Source organism: Pelophylax lessonae (assembly GCF_965119305.1).
Source record: "Pelophylax lessonae genome assembly, chromosome: 2".
NCBI lineage: Eukaryota > Metazoa > Chordata > Amphibia > Anura > Ranidae > Pelophylax > Pelophylax lessonae.
Genome location: NC_138769.1, coordinates 241,032,355 through 241,054,921, shown reverse-complemented (window position 1 = coordinate 241,054,921; position 22,567 = coordinate 241,032,355). Strand labels below are relative to the sequence as shown.

The 22,567-nt window shown below is 45.7% G+C and overlaps 1 protein-coding gene across 5 annotated transcripts in view; it reads right to left on the bottom strand.

The window, feature by feature from the left end:
* The window catches only part of ST7L (suppression of tumorigenicity 7 like), a 270,999-nt gene that overhangs the window by 216,260 nt on the left and 32,172 nt on the right, over positions 1-22,567 (bottom strand). The window lies entirely within an intron of this gene.

The following is a 22,567-nucleotide window of genomic DNA, read 5'->3' as shown; positions in this document are numbered from 1 at the left end:
GTTTTTAGGAAACAATCTATTTCTTCAGCCTATTTATCTCTTCCCTTCTCTACCCTTGTTGCTAATATAACCCCTCCTACACAGGAAGTACCTCAGGTGTTTTCGCCAGTGTGTTAAAGGTGATGGTCACGGTAGAGAGAAGCTCTCCACATTTTTTATGTTTTTTCAACGAAGAAAGAAAGATTATGCTACAATCCCCGATCAAAGATCTCTGAATCTAAGGAGTAAGCATTAAGATTCATCCAAAAGAGTCAAAAGACTAAAAGGATGGTACCTGAGCCTCAGGAAAGGAGATCCGAAGTTTTGCCTGTAATGTCCTTTTTAGGCACTGGACCCTGGGATTCGGACCCTTGGTAAAACCAACCCCAAAGGTGCTCCAGCAGGGTGCTCTACAGGTCCAAGGGAGTGGCCCTTCAAAAACAAGGGGACCCAGTCCATAAAGGTCAGCAAGTGACAGAAACTCACCATAATAGGTGAAGATTGAATTCTTGTTACAAGACAGAATCCTGCAGCTGGACTGGTAAGTCCACTTTAAAAATATTTGTAAAAATATTGTTATGCACTGTTCCCTTTAAAAGATAACAGATACTGTGTGCCATGTTGGTCTCTATAAAGAGACAATAGGTGTATTAGCTGTATCAAAGCACACCTTGTTTAATTTAAACATTTTTTGCTCTACCTGTGCAAAACAGTGGGTGTATCAGCTATGTTAAAGCACACTATGTTTGTTTAAGCATATTGTTTTCACCCTGTGCTGATCACCGATAAGGTACAGTGCCTTGCAAAAGTATTCGGCCCCCTTGAACTTTGCGACCTTTTGCCACATTTCAGGCTTCAAACAAAGATATAAAACTGTATTTTTTTGTGAAGAATCAACAACAAGTGGGACACAATCATGAAGTGGAACGAAATTTATTGGATATTTCAAACTTTGTTAAATAAAAAACTGAAAAATTGGGCGTGCAAAATTATTCAGCCCCTTTACTTTCAGTGCAGCAAACTCTCTCCAGAAGTTCAGTGAGGATCTCTGAATGATCCAATGTTGACCTATATGACTAATGATGATAAATAGAATCCACCTGTGTGTAATCAAGTCTCTGTATAAATGCACCTGCACTGTGATAGTCTCAGAGGTCCGTTTAAAGCGCATCATGAAGAACAAGGAACACACCAGGCAGGTCCGAGATACTGTTGTGGAGAAGTTTAAAGCCGGATTTGGATACAAAAAGATTTCCCAAGCTTTAAACATCCCAAGGAGCACTGTGCAAGCGATAATATTGAAATGGGAGTATCAGACCACTGCAAATCTACGAAGACCTGGCCGTCCCTCTAAACTTTCAGCTCATACAAGGAGAAGACTGATCAGAGATTCAGCCAAGAAGCCCATGATCACTCAGGATGAACTGCAGAGATCTGCAGCTGAGGTGGGAGACTCTGTCCATAGGACAACAATCAGTCGTATACTGCACAAATCTGGCCTTTATGGAAGAGTGGCAAGAAGAAAGCCATTTCTTAAAGATATCCATAAAAAGTGTCGTTTAAAGTTTGCCACAAGCCACCTGGGAGACACACCAAACATGTGGAAGAAGGTGCTCTGGTCAGATGAAACCAAAATAGAACTTTTTGGCAACAATGCAAAATGTTATGTTTGGCGTAAAAGCAACACAGCTCATCACCCAGAAAACATCATCCCCACTGTCAAAGATGGTGGTGGCAGCATCATGGTTTGGGCCTGCGTTTCTTCAGCAGGGACAGGGAAGATGGTTAAAATTGATGGGAAGATGGATGGAGCCAAATACAGGACCATTCTGGAAGAAAACCTGATGGAGTCTGCAAAAGACCTGAGACTGGGATGGAGATTTGTCTTCCAACACATAAACCAAAACATAAAGCAAAATCTACAATGGAATGGTTCACAAATAAACATATCGAGGTGTTAGAATGGCCAAGTCAAAGTCCAGACCTGAATCCAATCGAGAATCTGTGGAAAGAACTGAAAACTGCTGTTCACAAACGCTCTCCATCCAACCTCACTGAGCTCGAGCTGTTTTGCAAGGAGGAATGTGCAAAACTGATAGAGATATACCCCAAGCGACTTACAGCTGTAATCGCAGCAAAAGGTGGCACTACAAAGTATTAACTTAAGGGGGCTGAATAATTTTGCACGCCCAATTTTTCAGTTTTTTATTTGTTAAAAAAGTTTGAAATATCCAATAAATTTTGTTCCACTTCATGATTGTGTCCCACTTGATGATTCTTCACAAAAAATTACAGTTTTATATCTTTATGTTTTAATCCTGAAATGTGGCAAAAGGTCGAAAAGTTCAAGGGGGCCGAATACTTTCGCAAGGCACTGTATATCAGCTGTGACATAATGCACTTTGTTTGCCTTATCTGCTCCCATCCCATATTGTTTGGAGTAAAGATTTTCGCCTTAGCAAGAAAGCACCCGCACATTCCTCTCCTCGGAAAGCTCCGGCAATGCAAAGCCATCAGGGGCGTATCTGTGGCAAAGGATCGTCTGTGCGATTATTCGCCATTTAAGCACAAACGTACGTATGAAGCCAGGAGGGGTGTGTCATGACACGATTGACTTTCACGTGGACGTTGTGTAGCACAACGTGCATGCGCAGTACAAGCGCAAACAGCGTGATTTCTTAAGGAAGTGTTTCCAGGGTGTAAGCTTCTGTCAGAGGCTGGAGGGGACACAGAGCAGCAGCAGCTGGGTTGCGTGAGTCACTGTGGGTGCATGTTTACATGCACGGCCTGGTTCTGTTGCTTTGGGATAATCAATGCTGTGTGTGATAAGCTGTATAGCTTGGCACAAGCCTTGAGTACACTAAAGTTAGTACCTCAAGTTTGTCTTGCCTAAGAGCAATGTCCTCCCGAAAGAGGAGTGGGGGCACAGCTGGAAGGGGCACTGTGGTGCCCTGACAGGACTTGAAGATCCTAGTCATGCTTCCTCTGTGTTTACCTCCCCTGAAGGACCAGAGGTGACTAGCCAATCTGAGCCATTACGGTTGTCAGGCATAGTAGCCACATCTAGTGCTTCTGCTGCAGCATACATCACTAAGGACGATTTGGCATTGGCCGGCCTTGAGCGTAAGATTGAAGAATAAGAAGAAGGTTTGTGGCGCTGCCAGAATATGCTGATTGGTCTATATGTGGTTCAACGATGCTAAAAATGAATTAAATAAATATGTGTCTCCAATGTGAGATATAAAGTTGAATTAAATAAATATGTGTCTCCAAAGTGAAATAAAAACTTAATAAAGTGTCACGTGCATCATATATGTGACTGGTGAAAGATGTATGTGGATAAAACAACAATAATCGGCGATCCAACCCTATGGGGGGTATAAATAAGTGCTAAAACAACTTCAAATATGAATGAGATTGAATGGGTGATACAAGTGAATCAACCGTATGAAAAATGTGAGTGATATCAACCTAATAAATAGATAAAAATGATAATACTCAATTGGATCAACCTAAAATTAATACCACATGGGTGAACTGTAAGTAGCCTAAAACCTTGTGACTAGACAATAAATAGCATCATATATAGACCTGGGATAATATAATACAAAAAACTGGTAAAACCACTCTAAAATATGACAGTCATAATCCAGTTGCTAATAAGTCCGTGGTAACTGGAGGGCTTAACAAAGAGAAGTATAGTCCCACAATGGAAAAAACTCCCTCAAATTGGGGGAGCAAAAAGTGACTTCAGTGCAGGTGCTCTAACGGAGAACTTGGAAGGTGCTCGGATAACAGTGACCATTCAGTGCTCCCCGCACCCCTTGGACCGCACTCACCAGAGTTGATCACCCCTGCAGGGGTATCAGGCCTTGGATATTTAATCCTGGGGTCCCCTTCCCTGGTTGTTGGGGGTCACTGTATGGTTTGGTGTTCTGTCCGAGTCCTATATATCAAGGTTCCTGGAATTGGGGTCCACCGGTGCACGAGTATGTATGGGGGAAGAAGGCTCACATAGAGTAGTACCGCTTAAAAATGGCTTTATTAAATCAAAGAAAAGGGTACTCACAAACATAAAGGGACGTACGTTTCGTCGGAGTGACGTCTTCACTCTTACTATATTTTTAGGAATATAGTGTATAGGTGGGCTGCAGCCGGTATCAAATACCATACAATAGGCTAAAAATTATCCTAAGCGCGGATTCCTTATATTTGAGCGTAAGATTGCTGGCATGATTGCAGCATCGCAAGGAGGGAGGAAATGTGACAGATCCCGCTCACCTGAGCCCACCCCGAGTCAGTTCAGGATTGTGCAGAGGATGGAAGAAGTAGCTGTAAATGACCTGTAGAAGGTCAAGCTGAGGTTTCCACTTCTGTCAGGAATTCAGGAGTCATACTCAGCCTCTCAGTCCCAGAGATTGTTGATTCAGACTCTCACTGAAATGGTCAGGCTTTTCCCTTACATCCGCTCTTAGAGCAGGTAATGTATGCTGATTGGGATCATTCTGATAGGATTTTTGCTCCTCCCAAAAGGTTTTCACTATTGTATCCTATGGAGGAAAAATTCATGAGAAAATGGAGTATACCTTCTGTGGATGCTGCCATTTCCTCTGTTAACAAATGTTAACTTGTCCTGTGGATAATGCCCAGGTTTTTAAAGATCCAGCTGATAAAAAGTCGGAATCTTTGCAAAAGGCTTCCTTTGATGTTGCAGGGACTGCAATACAACCAGCAGTAGCAGCTATAGGAGTTTGTCAGTCTCTAAAAGACCGTATTAAGTGAGGTTCCAGGACGGTTCCTTCCCAAGGAGAGTCTGTGGAAGAATTGACACATCTACCTTGCATTTTATGTTTTGCAGTGAATGCTCTTGAAGACTCCATACAACAAATGTCACAGATTGCTCTTTTAACAGTGCATATGCGCAGAATCCTATGGCTAAAAAGCTAGTCTGCGGAACTACCATGTAAAAAGTTGCTGGATGGCTTTCCCTTTCATGGAGAATGCTTATTCGGTGATGATCTGGATAAATATATCCAAAAGATTTCAGGGGGGAAGAGTGTATTGCTACCTGTTAAGAGGAAAAGCAAACGTCCTTCTTTTAAGATTCCCAGCACTCAGACTCCCAGTGCTTCTAATCCCAGGCAGTTGCGTTGGCCCCAGCCATCTGGATCCAGAGCCAAGCCTTCAGGGCAAGGGCAGATGAAACCCTAGGCCCAGAGATATACCTCTAAGCCTACCTTGTAAAGAGGCACTCCCATTCAATCGGTTGGGTGGAAGGCTGATGCGGTTCTCGAAGGTCTGGGTAGAAATAATTCAGGACAACTGGATTATTTCCACTATCTTTCAGGGATACAAATTGGAATTTCATGTGTTCCAACATCGTCTGATCTCTTTTTCGGGCTCTGGACCATTTAAGGTCTAAAAGAGTGATTACAGAGGTTCCGGAGGATGAAAAAGAGTCAGGGATTTTTACTCAAACCATTTTGTAGTCCCCAAGCCAAAAGGAGACGTGAAAACTATTCTGGATCTCCAAGCTCTGAACCAGTTCTAAACATTCGTACTTTCAGAATGTAGTCATCAAGGATGCATACCTTCACGTGCCCATTTTTCAGGCCCATCAAATCTTTTTACGCTTTGCAGTAGAAAATCATCATTTTCAGTTTGTGGTCCTGCCCTTCTGGTTGGCCACGGCTCCAAGAGTGTTCACAAAGTTCTTAGCTCCAGTATTGGCCGCTGTAAGGTCTCAAGGGATATCAGTGATAGGATATCTAGACAATCTATTACTAACAGAGCTATTAGCTTCGGCTCTAAGCCGGAATGTTTTCCAGACAGTTCAGTTCTTAGAATATGTGGGCTGGATCCTCAACTTAGCGAAGTTAGCATTACAGCTGGTCCAGTGTCTGGAATATCTGGGTTTCCCTGTGCACACAATGCAGGCAATGATATTCTTGCCATCAAGAAAGGTCACAGACCTGAAGGATCTGGTTCGATTCGTAAGAAGGCAAAAGTATCCTTCGGTACATCTTTGCATGAGGTTATTAGGGAAGATGATGTCCTCATTCGGAGCCGTTCCCTATGCTCAGTTCCATCCATGCTAGACCTTTACAGAACATTCTGTCAGCATGGACCAGAAAGGTTCAGTCCCTAGACTGGTGCATGTCTCTGGTACCAAGAGTACGTCAGAGTCTAAGTTGGTGGTTGATGACCAGAAATTTGGAGAAAGGGAATTCTTTTCTTCCAGTAGTCTGGAAAGTAGTGACAACAGATGCCAGTCTTTCCGGCTGGGGAGCAGTTCTGGAGGAAGCCACTGTCCAGGGAAAGTGGTCTGAGGTAGAAAAGAGCCTTCCCATCAAGGTCTTGAAAATCCAAGCAGTTTGTCGGGCTTTAAAGTACTGGACACTCAGACTTCGGGGTTACCCTGTCAGGGTACAATCCGACAATGCCACAGCTGTGGCTTATATCAACCATCAGGGAGGCACCAAAAGTCAGTCAGCCCAGAAGAAGGTGGATATCATCCTATCCTGGGCAGAAAAATGTGTTCCATGCCTTTCAGCTGTTTTCATTCCAGAAATAGAAAACTGGCAGGCAGACTAAGTCGTCAACAGATGTTGCCGGGAGAATGGTCCATACACCCCGAGATCTTTGCATTGATTTGCCAACGCTGGGGGGTCCCAGATGTAGATCTATTGGCATCCAGGTTCAGTAGTAACCTTGGTGACTCCCTGATATATGCCTTTCCTCCAATTCCGCTGCTGCCGCATCTGTTACGCAGAATGCAGCTAACCAGTAATCCTGGTAGCTCCAGCATGGCCGAGGAGGTTTTAGTACGCACAAATTCTAAAATTGGCAGTGGCAAAGCCTTGTGTTCTTCCACTGTGTCCAGACCTGCTCTCTCAAGGTCCGACATTCCACCCTGCTTTACAGTCTCTAAATTTATCGGCTTGGCTATTAAAGCCTTGATTTTGAAAGAGTGGGGTATATCTGCCCTGAAGTTTCTACCCTGATAAATGCCAGAAAACCTCTAGAGGTATTTTTTCAGAGTCTGGAAATCTTACATTACTTATTGTGAGGCCAGGAAATGGCATCCCCGCTGTCCATCGCTGTTTTGCATATAATGTGCAAATATAGTATAAAACAATAGTATACTCAATAAATAAGTAAATCCTGGAGGGAAGTGAAAAAGTGCAATTTGTGATAAATATAGGATTGAGTATACATGTGGAAAATCAAAACATAAGTCCCAATAACACCATCCAAAGAAATTGATTAATAGAGTCTCTGATGGGAACGCAAATCAAATGCACTTCTATCTTCAATCCCTCCACCAAGACAGGACCACCCGGTGTGCACGAAAATGGTTACCGGAATGAAAGACCCCTTATTATAGGGGGTCAATTCAAGCAGGAGTTATATACAGGGTAGGAATTCAACATCCAGTAAGTGTCTGCGCCCGACAGAAAACATCCACCTGATATCCACCTGATACAGTCCTCACAGCCAAGCTCTGTGTTCCTCAGTTGTTGTAATAAAGAACAAGAGGGCTCACATAGTGAAGTATGCTTTAAACGGGTTTATTTAAATAAAACCAATTGCACTTACATGGTAGCAGAAGTATAAAACGCGTGAGAGAGACACAAGCCATGGATCCCAAGGCGGACGCCGCTTCCGTGTTCCAAATTGCGTACCACCTGGTCCCGGAAGTGACGTAATAGTGTGGTTGCGATCAGACGTCCCAACGTTTTGTCAGCACATAGGCTGTCGTTATCAAGGGTCATGTTCTTAACGCCAATTTTTTTCTATAGATATGAAATTAGCCTTAGGCATTATTAAGGGTCAAATTTCATCCTTAAGGTTTTTTTTTTTCCAGAGACCGAACGCTTCACATTCCTTGGTTCAAACCTTCATTCAAGGGGTATTACATATGCTTCCACCAGTGAAGCCACCATTATGTCCTTGGGATCTAAATTTGGTGCTGGCAGTTTTACAGAAACAGCCTTTTGAGCCCATAGGGCATATTCCCCTGGTTCTTTTGACCAGAAAAATGGTCTTTTTGACTGCAATAACTTCAGCCAGAAAAGTATCAGCTCTTTCTTGTAAAGAGCCATTCTTGATTTTTCATCAAGATAGGGCGATTCTACGTCCACACCCAGGTTTTTTGCCCAAGGTGGTGTCTGCTTTTCATTTGAATCAGGACATTATACTGCCTTCCTTCTTTCCAAATCCTCAACAGCAGAGAAAAGGTTATTACATTCTCTCGATGTAGTAGGTGCATTCAAGATTTACTTGAAAAGGTCAGCTCAGATTTGAAAGACCGACCTTTTGTTCATGCTGCTAGAAGTGCCCAGGAAAGGGCAGGCAGCATCCAACTCTATGATTTCTCAATGGATTCACCAGGTTATTATCCAGGCATATGGTTTGAAAGGAAAGGTGCTACCTTTTCCGGTAAAGGCACACTCTACCAGGTGTGCAGGTGCCTCTTCTGCAGTTAGCCATCAAGCTTCTATGGTTTAGATTTGCAAGACCGTGACTTGGTCATCGGTGCATACGTTCACTAGATTCTATCAAGTGGATTTTAGGACCCGGGAGGAGTCTGCATTTGGCCGAAGTGTTCTGCAGGAAGCTATGTAGATCTTGTGGTCTGATGGAGTTATTTATGGTGTCCCCCTCCCCTCAAGTGGATTGCTATGGGAGGTCCCATATGGTAATGAATATGGCTCTGTTTCTCGTGATGTACGATAAAGAACTGTGGATTTTTCTTACAGGTTACCTGTAAAACCATTTCTTGATGTGCATCACAGAGGTCCCTCCCCTCTTGTATGGGATGTTTATTGCTTGCTACAAAACTGAGGTACTTCCTGTGTAAGAGGGGGTTATATAGGGGGGACTTCCTGTCTGATTGGTTGCCAGTGTCTATTTACCTATATGTGTCCCATGATGTACTCCAAGAAATGGATTTTACAGGTAAGCTGTAAGTAAAAATCCACATTTTACACACTACACACTTCTATAAGTGGGGGCATGGCTATTTTTAGAAATAGACTTCCTAGCTTTAAACGCCTTGAGAATTAACATTTTAGGCATACCTCTGTCTCTCAGAACGTGGGCTTCAACAATCCTGCCAATAATGGCAGCAACCATGAAGCAGAATGGTAAATTGGTCCTTAAAGAGCAACTCCACCTTTGTTGAGAAAAAAAACATTTCCCTCTGGTTGATCTATGTACATTGCAAGGATTTTAGACCAAATATTGCGAAGAACAGTTTTCAAAAGTGCAGATGTTCTGTCAGCTTACAGGCATGTACCAATGTAAGAAAAAAGCCTGCCTGACATGCCAATTTGTTACTCATGGACAGAACACGTTCCCAGCCAATGGGAAGACATATCGTATCCGCACTTGCCCTTGCGGCCTCTTGCATGTAGGTTGCACAATTAAAACATTGCATGCTTGTTTCAGGTAGCCCAGACGGTTTAAAGAAAAAGGCATGACCAAAGAAGCCTTGAAGCATAGTGTTCCCAGATATTTTGCGGTAATGCATAATGGACGAACTGCTGGCCTTGGTTTTTGGGTGATCTAATCCATACCAGGGAGCCCTTGCCGAACATTTTAAGCATTTGTGCGAAAGGGAGACTTTTTGGATTTATACCCTCAATTCCCTTACTCCGCGTGGGTTGAATGAGGAGATTGAGATCAGTTCCATTATTTAGATAGATACGCATCATTAATTTTTTTTTTTATAAAAAAAAAAAAAAAGTGTATATATATATATATATATATATATATATATATATATATATATATATATATATATATATATATATATATATATAATAAATTTATTTTATTATTTTCTCTTCTAGTATGACAATATTTTTTTTTGAATTGAGATTGTATGTTTTTTATATATTCATTATGTATAGATGTACTGTATATAGTATTGTATGATGATCATTGTGTCACATGCTATTATTTCCTTTCCTCCATCTCCCTCCTATGTATATTTATTCTGGGAGATAGTTGTTCACCTATCTACTTTGAGGAAGGAGCTGTGGGCGGCTCTGAAAAGCGTTAGCCAAGCCCAGTCCATCCCCCTCTATGTTGACGTCACGCCCATACCAGGAAGCTGGTTGTGTGTACACACGTTTTCCTGTAGCGGCGGCCGGCCAGCCTCCTGCTCGGTTTACTATCTGAGCCGACATATAGTTAGATCCTGCTGAGCCCGGACTATGCAGTTTGTGTTGCAGCCTCCAGGAGGGTCTGATGTTTACCTCTCTTATCCATCTTGTAAGTTATTGATTGTTCTATTAAAACCACTGTCTTCACTGCACTCAGAGTGGCGCTTCTGTTTGTTTTCACTTCACATCTGGATGACTGGTCTGGACTTGGGTCGAGTAGGCTGTTTCTTTTGCCATCTTGATCCATCTGGCTATAGAACTTTTAGATGCCAATTTTCTCTTGCGAGTGCCTCTGAACAATATGAAGAGGTTGGACTCCGTCCTGAAGGGTTTAGTGACCTCCAAATAATGTAGGATGCACCTCTTGATGTCTAGTGTAGCGAAAACCTCTTCTCCCTGGTTAGAAGGTCTCTGGCAAAAAGATGGTATTACCAGTTCTTGTGATCGATGAAATGCTGATGTGAATTTAGGGAGGAACAGAGGGTCTGTTTTGAGTACCAGCTTAGCTGCGAAGATCGCGAGGAATGGTTCTTTTAAAAACAGGGCTTGTGGCTCAATTACAGGCCTGGCTGATGTGATGGCAACCAGTAATGCTACCTTAAGAGTGAGGGATTTAAGGGATGCTTCAGCGAGGTTCAAAAGGGTCTCTGGTGAGGGCCTTAAGCACCAATGAGAGGTCCTAGGGTGCTTCCCTCAGGCACTTGCTGGGGCGGGTTCTCTCGATGGATTTGAAAAGCCGTTTGACTAACGGATTATTGTTGATCGGCATGTCAAGGAATACTGATAGGGCTGCCGCCTGGACCTTGAGGGTACTCACTGCGAGCCCGGCTTCTGCACCCTCCAGGATAAAGTTTAGAATTGTGCTTATGCTCTGCAAACTTCTATTTTTGGACTGCATTTTTGATGTATATATCTTCCACACTTTGCCGTAAATCTTCCTGGTTACTGGCTTCCTACTGTGTAGTAGGGTGTCTATCACCTTGGCTGAGAGTCCCTAGTCTAGCAGCGTGCGCTGTTCAGGATCCATGCTGACAGTTTCAGAGTTTGGATTTGTGGGCGATAAGCTCCTGATTGTGATAGTAGATCGCTCTGGCTCGGTAGGATCAAAGGGTCTTCTTCCGCCATCCTTTTCAGAGGCGTGAACTATGCCCTTTTTGGACAGTAAGGTGCTAGAAGAATCACTCTTATCCCCTCTAGCCGAATATTCTTGGTTGTCCAGGGAATGAGTTGGATTAGTGGAAATGCGTAGGAGAGGTTGAATAACCAAGGGAACCCCAGGAAGTCTATCCCTAAAGAATCCTTTTCAAGGAGAAATAATTCCTCCTTAGCATCACGTTTATTTTCTTATCCAATTGATCCTTCAGGAGACCCATATCATCCAAGGATAAAATTTGATTTCCTAGAAACCCTGGCAAAAGATGCATCCAATTTAGGGGATTTGGCCGGGGCGCCTTCCATTTCTTCAAAAAGAAATCTTTTTAGGGCTTTAGGAAAAAACTATTTGTTTTCCGGGCATTCCCATTCTTTGTTAATGATTTCTTTAAGAGATTGGTGGACCGGAAAGGATCTGTTTTTGGTCTCCTGCAGACCTCAATATAACCAGTCACAAACAGAATCGGTGGTCTGAACTTCCTGTATATCCTCTCTTATGTAAATAGCCTTAAGGAGTTCCTCCGTTTCTTCTGCTGGAAACAGGTGTTTAGGTATCTTTTGGGGCTCTGCCTGGTCTAGTTCGCCATCGGAACCCGAGCTATCTTGAAAGAGGAGCTCCTCTTCAGATTCAGGTCTGAGGAGGTCAACTGCGGCTGGGGGGATGGCTGGAGATTTTTGAGTCTTCTCTCGATGTGTACTCCTCGGGTTATCGGACGATGCTGATGGCTGATCCGCACTCTTGATTTCCCTAACAGATGCCTGAAGGGATTTTAGAGTGGATGTTACTTCCTTCTTGAAATCTAGGAAGTCTTTTGTCAATGGCCTAGTCTCCTCGTTGATAATCTTTATTATGCATCTATGATATAACAGCTTGTCGGTATCCAGAGGGAATGTTTACGCTGCAAGTGTGGCAGTAGGCATGTGACGGTATCAGATTTCCATGCTGCTATTAATTGATTAAGGTTTTGCCACGATATACGGTTTTCATTTATTAAATTTAAATTATTAAATTTCTACCTCACTTCAATTTCATTGCTGAATTTAAAGGACTTTGGCACATTATTATATAGTCAGTCAGTACAGACTCTGTGAACCAGGCCTACAATAAGCCATCAAGCAGTGTCTGGCCTACCTGGTGATGACTGGTCCTGGCATTCAGCTCTGATCCGATGGCCTGGTCATTAAGGGGGCAAATCCTTGCAGTCCAAATGTGGTTAAACCTGCAGGAGGACCAGTGTTTTTATTTATAAATTACTTTACTATTGCTTTAGGCCTGGTTCACATGTATGCGGGTAGGCGGCCCACATTTGCACAGGCATAGCAGCCCATTGATTTAAATGGGCTGCTTTGCCCTAGTTTTCCGCAGAAAAAAGGTGCATGCAGCATTTAAAAAAATGCAGTGGCCTTGAAATCCATCCTGCTTTTGTACCATGCAATTTACCTGCATTTCCTTCTCTGGCAAGCTATCTGCGTTTTTATATACGTGGGCCCAGCATTTAAAAACACAGTTTGCGTGTGCAGGAACTGCAGCTAAGTCACGTGGCGCAAAAGCAGGATGGATTTCACGGCTACTGCATTATTTCTAATTTCTGCATGCACCTTTTTTCAAGCGAAAACGCAGGCAAATCAGTACAAGTCCATTCGAATCAATGGGCTGCTATGCCTGTGCAAATGTGGGCCGCCAACCCGCATACATGTGAACCAGGCCTAAAGCAATAGTAAAGTAATTTACAAATAAAAACACTGGTCCTCCTGCAGGTTTAACCACTTCTGGGATTCAAGGATTTGCCCCTAATGACCAGGCCATCGGATCGAAGCCAAGCGCCAGGACCAGTCATCAGGTAGGCCAGATACTGCTTGATGACTATATATTAATGTAATGTGGGCTGCTATGTCTGTGCATATATATATATATATATATATATATATATATATATATATATATACACACACACACAGTGACAGTATATAGTGGGTAGGTACTTGCAGAGATTTGCTTGTAGTAGGCAGTGGCACTGTGTCTGTGGCTGAGCCCGGGAAGCATGCGGCTGCAGTATAGAGCAAAGCCAATGCTTCCTGTGTATGGCTCCTCCTGTCACAGGCGGAGTGCATCTGATATCACTCCGCCTGTGAGCCGGACCTATACAGGAAGTAGAGGCTCCATTATAGTAGGAGGAGAGCTGAGCTGGGAGTCCAACACAGCGGGGAGACGCGGGGGTAGCCCGGCAGACAGAAATATACGGTATTTAAAAATAATGGCAATATCAATACCATGAATATGCGATACCGCGATATATCGCATATCTGAAAACTGGCATAAGTCTATGTGGCAGTATTTCTTCTTTTTTGTTTTGTCTGCCACCTTTGCAGATTCCTGGGGGTTTGGCTGAGAGAAAAATAAATAAATAAATAAGACAGACAGAGGGGAGCTATTAGACCTATGTCACGCATGGAAGGCTCCCCCCCCCTCCCTTTGGAGCAGCTGCCCACATAAGGCAGTACCCGATGCACATCCTTCCGTCCACTTACCATTAAAAGGCTGGGGCCTGGTTCTACAGCCTCTGGTAGGGGGGCTAGGACCACCTGGAGGTAAGGAAGCACCATCATCAGCATCAGCCCATCACCGCATGCCAAGGTCCCAGGTGTTGTCCTGGACTCTGAACTCTCCTTCAAGCCTCACATCCAAGCACTGTCCACATACTACTGCCTCAACCTCCGCAACATCTCCAAAATACGTCCCTTTCTAACCAATGACACAAGAAAGCTCCTTGTTCACTCCCTGGTCATCTCGCGCCTCGACTACTGCAATTCCCTTCTCATTGGCTTACCTCTACATAGGCTATCCCCCCTTCAATCCATCATGAATGCTGCTGCCAGACTTCTCCACCTTACCAACTGCTCAGTGTCCGCTCCTCCTGTCTGTCAATCCCTCCACTGGCTTCTGCTCACCCAACAAATTAAATTAAAAATACTAACATCTTACAAAGCCATCCACAGTTTAGCCCCCGGCTACATCAATAGCCTAGTCTCAAAATACCAACCTAATCGCTCTCAAAACCTCCTGCTCTCTAGCTCCCTCGTCACCTCCTCCCATACTTGCTTCCAGGACTTTTCCGGAGCCTCTTTTATCCTATGGAACTCCTTACCCCAATCTGTCCGATTATCCCCTAATCTATTAGCTTTTAGACGATCCCTGAAAACCCTGATCTTCAGAGAAGCCTATCCTACCCACACCTAACAACTATACTTCCATTTTCTCCATTAGCTCATCCCCCACTGTTATTGCCTTGTGTTTCACTTGACCCTCCCTTCTAGATTGTAAGCTCTAACGAGCAGAGCCCTCCAATTCCTCCTGTATTGAACTGTATTGTAGCTGTATTGTCTTCCCTCATATTGTAAAGTCCTGCGCAAACTGTTGGCGTTATATAAATCCCGTATAATAATAATAATACTGTATACACTCGAGTATAAGCCGACTTTTTCAGCTTGTTTTTTTCATGCTGAAAAAGCCCCCTCGGCTTATACTCGAGTCACGGTCTGACTGTTTCCCTGGTCAGTGCGCATGCGCTGCCACCGCTTGGGAAAGCCCGTACGCGTTCATCTATTCCCGGGCAGATGGCGCATGCATAGTAATGCGCTGGCGCCGGGCGGCGCCATTTTTAAAAGGTAAACGAGACTCCTCTGCAGCCCCTCCATCGCCTCAGGAGATCCAGTGCTGCGGGCACGGTACAGGAGATTCTCTTGTACCATGCCCGCAGCACTGCATCTCCTGTACCATCTGTGCCATATCTGTGCCATGCCTGTACCATCTGTGCCATGCCTATACCATTTTTGCCATGCCTGAATCATCTCCTGTGCCATGCCGAACCAATCTCCTGTGCCGTGCCTGAACCATCTCCTGTGCCATGCCTGAACCATCTCCTGTGCCATGCCTGAACCATCTCCTGTACCATGCCTGAACCATCTCCTGTACCATGTTCCCAGCCCTGCATCTCCTATACCATGTCCGCAGCCCCTGCACCATGCCGGCAGCACCTGTTTTGGGTCTTGTGGTGGTCCAGTTGGGTCAAATAGCAGCTGCATTTCCCACCCTGGGCTTATACTTGAGTCAATACGTTTTCCCATGCCTGTACCATCTGTGCCATACCTATACCATTTTTGTCATGCCTGTACCATCTCCTGTGTCATGCCTTAGCAATCTCCTGTGCCATGCCTGTACCATTTTCTGTGCCATGCCTGTACCATCTCCAGTACAATGCCTGTGCCATCTCCAGTACCATGCCTGTACCATCTCCAGTACAATGCCTGTACCATCTCCAGTACAATGCCTGTACCATCTCCTGTACCATGCTCACAGCCCTGCATCTCCTGTACCACATCCGCAGCCCCTGCACCATGCCTGCAGCCCCCGTTTTTGGTCTCGTGGTGGTCCAGTTGGGTCAAGTAGCTGGCTGCGACTTTTGCCCCCTATTCAAGATGGCAGCTGGACTACTTCCAGCAATGGCGCCATCTTGAAAATGTCACTACTGCCACGATCAATCAGAAGGCAGCATGCTGGCGTGCTGCACGAGAGATCCCCAGCTCCCTGGAGTCCCTCGCACAAGCCCAAGCAAGATGGGTCATGGGCAGCCTAACACAGGAACCTCCGGGCTGGCTGGTGAGTAAGCTCTTCATCCTCCTCACATTTGACCTATAGCAGGGGTGAGGGGGAAAATCCTCGAGGGGGAGCCAAGCACTACTACAACACCCCCTGGTGCAGGAATGGCAAGGGGAAAATCAGCAGAAGGGAGTGGGAACCCTGTGGTAGCCATAATGCATTGCATTTTACAGAAAATTACAGTGCTGCAGACTGAAAAGGAAAGGTAATTTATAATAACATTTGATTGCAATATGTCAATTGTTGAAATTGTATATGCTATATTTTTTTTAAATTGCTAATTTTCCCACAAAAGTGGAGTTACCCTTTAAGACAGAAGATTTGGATGATCTGGAGGAGCCTACAGAGTATCTACCAGGAGCCTTATTAGGTCAGAGTACCACATCAGCCTCGGCCAATCAATAGCAACGAGGATCACGAGAATGACTTCCATTTCAATGCAGCGAAGCAGATGAAGAAGAGGAACAAGTTTCAAACCTGTTTGTTGTTGAACTTGTAGGCCAGGAGGTCCAGATTTGGCATCCCCATCTGTGAAACAGTTTTTGAAAGACCTCCCAGTGAAGTTTGCTATCCTAGGATGTAAATGGTAGACAGACTGGAAGGGAAGTACCCAGCACAGGATCTGCTCTACCTCTCTCCCTTTAGTGTGACTTTTTGTTCTTCTTGATGTACAATACTGCCTGTCTATCCAACTGAATCCTAATTCAGAAGACCCTCCGAGCAGTAGAGTCCAGCCAAACAACCCGAAGCACCAGAATGTTGATCAGGAAATAACATTCCTTTGACATCCAAGTCCCCTGCACTGATGAGGTAACCAGGGCACAGCCCCAGCCAGAAAGGCTGGCATCCTTCATGAGATTTTCAAAAGATGGGAAGAAAAGCCTTCCCCCACTCCAGAGCTGGACTTCTGAGCCACCAAGTCAGAGACAACAGAATCAGTCTGTCCACTTACTCTGGGTCCAGTGCAGTAGCAGTTCACAGGCTGCTTTGTACCTTTGGGGTGGTGTGGAAGTGATCAGGTGGCATTACAGACACCCAAATCACTTCCACCAGAAAGCTGGGAGTTGGCTTCACAGTTATGTGTGTAGCAAGTTTTCCAGGCCTTTGGCCTGATGTGGGTCTGCTATCGGTACCGGTAACTCCTCCAGCCATTGTGAGCTGCGGCCCTGGGTGTGAGCACTGAGACATTGACAACTCCAGCATATTTGTTTTGTTGTTTTATTGTATTTAAGGGGATGGGAGAAGGGAATGAGTGGGATACTCCTTTAGGCTCAACTAAATGCAATGCAATTGTGGGACTTTCCTGGCAAAAATGTCTGTTAGCGCTGTCTTGACGCCAGCCGACGCTAGCCAACGCTTCCTTACTCTGTGTATCACTGAAAACTGTGCTGGATCCTCAACTTTAGTCCAGAAGATCCAGGGCTGTTGAACTGCTTGACTTGTAACACTGCTATAGCTCAAAGTCACTGAATGGCTCCCTCCAGCACTGCACTGGCTGAGAAAGCTCCCTGCAAGTTCCTGTACTGCCGCAACTCTCAACTGGCACACTTCACTCTGTGCACTGACATTTCAGGGCCCAAACCGCAGACAAGGCCCACTATACCTTTACCTAGCAACTACCTGTAGGGTTCTACACTCACCCCACACCAAATGAGTCAGGTCCCTCTGACTCTGAGGCAGCCGCCTCCTATCAAAAATCAGGAGTATCCCACAAACTAGGAGAAGGGGGAAAGGGAAAAACGAATTTACAAATAAATTAGCATGAAAAAATATATCTTTACAATCTGCTGTACATATATGATACACAGTTTAAGGTGCATGAGAACTGATGCACCCCCCACCAAATAAACTCACTTGGTGGGGAACAATAAAGAAATTTACAGTGCAACTTCCTGACTGTGTAACTCTAAGATGATCCCACCTTTATAGAGAAAGGGAAGCAAAGTTAGTCAATGTCATCACATCACATAAGAATCACATCACATATCTAACTAGCTGAACAGTTGAATGGAAAGACACTCCTTCAAAAATACAAGAGCGACCTTTCCACTCCGTCCCTGACTCCCTTTGCCAACCAGTGTCTTGACACGCCGGGGTCCTCCTTGAACTTGGAAGAGCTGATCCCCTCACACTAGCTATCTAGACAGAGTCTTCTTTGTTGAAGTGAAAAACAGAGCTCTCTGCTGTCCCTTTCTGGTACTTCTGTGAGGAAACAGGGCAGGTCACAGTTTCTCATGACCTACAGTCCTGTTGAATCAGGGAACATCACAGGCATCCAACAGGGCACCCCACACCACATTTCCTGGACACTCTTGAACTTTGTAGCAACATGTTCATCTGTACAGACTGTGGATGAAATCCCACACAGCCATTTGTAATCCACAGAAGGTCCTGGCCCGATGGCCCAAGGGACCCAGCACACAAATAACTTTCCAAAAGCCCTGGACCCGATGGTCCCAAAAGGCATGACATTACAGCACTTGACTTTTGCAAAAAGGACCCTGGCCCAAGAGGTCTGGTTGAATTCCTAATACTTTTCAACTTGAATTTAGCATCATATTATCACAAAAGGTTCCATTGGTCAGTTGTGGTAGCCAGCCGACCACACAACATTTTTTTTCTTTTTGCTGCTCCTCAACTCCTCCCTGCTTTAATGAAACACTGACATACTCAGATGTAACACTCTGGGTGGGGTACTTGAACATATTCCCCTTGTTCATTCTTGACCTGGATAGACCAATCATGTCTTGACCCATCCGGGCGACGGACTTCCACTCTGTCTATGTAAATGGAGCGCACGTAGTACAACTGAACTTAACTTTAGCAAATTTCTCTTTCAATCCTTCCTCTGGAGAGTCCCGATATGGCTTTGGGACAAATAGATAGTCTCAAATAAGTTCATCACACCACCAGTCTCTGAACTTTTCCACTAGAAGCATGACTTCCCTTGGAGCATATGGGTAGTCGTAGCCATATTCTAGTGCAACCTTCTTTTGCATCCACCACTGCATCCTAGATAACCTGGGAAGGGTTCTTCGGTTACCTCTCCCTGGTGGAGAAAATGGGGTGTACACTCTTTGAATCATCTCTTAATAGGCTGTGTTCTGGTCCCTGGTCCTGGCAATATTCCCCGATGGGATGAGGTCTGGGACCCTTGTGACATAGGCATCACAGAACCCCAATTTCTGGGCCAGTTCCCCTCTTTTAATAGCCTCCTTAGCCTTCTGGTCTAAGGATACAATAACTTCGGGACCTGGGGAGCTGCTTCCTGTCTCTGATCCCCATTCCCACTCGGTCTCCTCAATGGATCCCCAGTCATCCATGCCTTCTTCCACGGATCCGTATTTCATGAAGAAGGATGGGGAATCCATTCTAACAGGGCCTTTTTCACCCTCACTGCTGGTGCTGGAAGAAGACACCTGGGCAACCTCCGTCTTGACAGGCTGGGCAATGCTTATAGGGGTGGATTCCATTATGGCCCGGACCAGCGGTACCTCTGGCCAGGTTCCTGCTGTTTAAGTTGACACGGATCCCCTCCCTATGGAGCCCTGCGACCGAACTCCCTTCCCGCAGACTATAGGCCCACCGACTGCTGGTGGGGCCTCCAGCTGCATCATCAGCCTGAATATGCCTCTTCCTGCTCCGCGGAGGAACTTCGACTCGTTCCCCGTCTCCTTCTGAGTAAGGCCTGTCTCCCACATAACTGTAAGCTTCTTGGGACGGCCATCGCTCTTCTCTGCCCTGAGCAGCAGATCCCCACATTGCCCACATATAACCCACGCCTGCACCCTCAGAGTAACAGTGGCACACTAGGGACATACCACTCCAAGGAACTCCCGACCTCCTCCGGTGCATAACGTGAGTCCGCCGTCCGGCACCATCCAGATACCGGTATCCCAAACTAGCGGGGGATCGGGCGGGTGAATCTTCTCTCAGCTCTGCTCCGCAGGGTTTTCGCCTATTGTGAGAGCAATAGCAGGAACACTCTTCGCTCCTCTCGTGAACGACATGCCTCCTCCTCCTACACGTGTCTCCCGCACGGCCGCGCCCGGAGGAGGGGATATTAATAGGGTCCCCTTAGTCACTCCTGATTGAACCGGATGCTCCCGTTATCTCCACCCTTTTGCCATATTGGGCGGTTACTCCTCCCACTGGGCAGTCCTGCACGTGGTGTGCTTTCCTGTGAGGTACTGTAACTCTTCCCCTGTCATGCTTCCTCATTGTAAACTCTGGGAAGTAGCTGCTAAGCGGATCATGTCAGTTGCTAGACATACATCCACCCATCTTAATTGCACTAGTGCCACAACTGCACTTTTCTCTATTAAAGCCAGCCGTCCCTCCTTGCTCGGCAAGAGTAGCATCCCACTGTCAGTCGGACGGCTGATACTTCTCTCTTCCTCGCTACACATGTGCAATCCATATCTTCCATACTGGCTCCGGGACTAGCCCCGCTGCCCTTCTCGGCATGGCCGACTACGATCCCCACAGTATGTGTGCAGTAACTATAGAGAATAAATGTCCCGCTGACAAATCCACGGTCAACATCCTTCCACATAGCATGCACCACCACAAGGCCCCTGGCACCTCTCTTTCCATGCCCCCGGCCTCCATGTTCGCTGTCCACACTGGGACCTCCAGCATCCTCTTCCCTTTCCTCCCCAGGACTCCCGATGCAACCATCACTGCCCTCCCTGGGACTTCTTACTGTTAAGCAGTTGCAGCATTCATACATCCGGACATATTTGCCTCCTGCTTTCCATTTCCTGATAGCAGAATACATTTCCCAGTCCATTTTGAAAGTCTTAATCACTTTACAAATTTTACTGGAACACTTCCATTGCCACAAGCATCCCTCCATGTGGGCTTCCAACTTCAACCCACTCTCCCTGTCTCCCGCCGTTGCAGTCTCACACAAGGCCTGGCGTTTAAATAGCAATTCCAGACACAAAAATTTACTTTTTGGACTTTCTCTTTTGCCGTTGCCAGGGGCAACTGGCCCAGTAACCAAAATCCCGGACGAGCCCCCAAATGTAGCAGGTTTTCCAGGCCTGTGGCCTGATGTGGGTCTGCCATCGGTACCGGTTACCCCTCCAGCCCTTGTGAGCTGCGGCCCTGGGTGTGAGCACTGAGACATTGACAACTCCAGCATCTTTGTTTTGTTGTTTTATTGTATTTAAGGGGATGGGAGAAGGGTGGGATACTCCTTTAGGCTCAACTAAATACAATTGTGGAACTTTCCTGGCAAAAATGCCTGTTAGCGCTGTCTTGACGCCAGCCGACGCTAGCCAACGCTTCCTGACGCTTGAACGCTTGATGCTGGATCCTCGACTTTAGTCCAGAAGATCCAGGACTGTTGAACTGCTTGACTTGTAACACTGCTATAGCTCAAAGTCACTGAATGGCTCCCTCCAGCACTGTACTGGCTGAGAAAGCTCCCTGCAAGTTCCTGTACTGCTGCAACTCTCAACTGGCACACTTCACTCTGTGCACTGTCACTTTAGGGCCCAAACCTTTACACTTTAAGCTCTTCAGGGTCCACTGACTATGTACCCCCTCTGTCACTTCAGGGCCCTTAACCTAGTTACCCCCTTTCACCACTAGTGGTGACCTCTAACTTCAGGCAGACCCCCAGGGGCAATCCTCAGTACTCACGACCTGTGTAGGCTTTCCTGAGACTGGACCCCTCTGACTCTCCACAGGTTCTCGGCACACCAGATCCCCTCAGCTTAGCTCAGCACTCTCTGGAGCTTCAGGCACCCCCCCTGAGATCCTCTGCCTCAGACAGGAGGAGAGACAGCCGTTTCCTCCCTCCTGGGACTCTGCTCCCAACAAAGACATTGTGTCATGTGCCACCCCCAAACTTATACCCGCTCCCAGAATCCTTTGCAGCACAATCTGCCTTCTGGGGTAGTTACAAGCCTGGATGTGTCCCCTGATTGGGTTTCCTCCACAGCCCTATGAGAAGCCTTTGGCAGGCACACCTGGGAACCATGACACCCTGACTAATAAATCACATAACTCCTGTTAGGCAGACAAGGCCCACTATACCTTTACCTAGCACCTACCTGTAGGGTGCTACATGTGTATAAAAGCTCAGTGACCAGGCACTGTTTAAAAATATCACTGGTAGAGAAATAGTTAAAGCAGAACCAAACCCATCAATTTAACAGTTAAAAAAAAACAGTTACATTTCTGGAATGCTGGGATTGCTAACAGTCACATTTGCATGTGCCCTGATTCAAACTGTCAAACCACCAAATGTTTGGTGTCATAACTGATCACATGTGCAGTATCATACCAGTTGCAGATCAAACAGAGGCCAGGATGGCAGCTTCCTTGGCTAAAAAGGATAGGTCACATGTGCAGTATCATACCAATTGTAGATCAAACAGAGGCCAGGATGGCAGCTTCCTTGGCTAAAAAGGATAGGGGGTTTAGAGGAATTCCAGCCACCTGTGGTAAAAATAAAAGTCAGCAGCTACAAAAAGTGTAGCTGCTTACTTTTAAAAAACAGCCACTCACCTGTCCCACGGTCCAGCAGTGAGCTCAACCCAGGCGGTCTCACCCGCTGTCTTCGGTCCCAGGCGCAAGCATCTTCACAATGGGC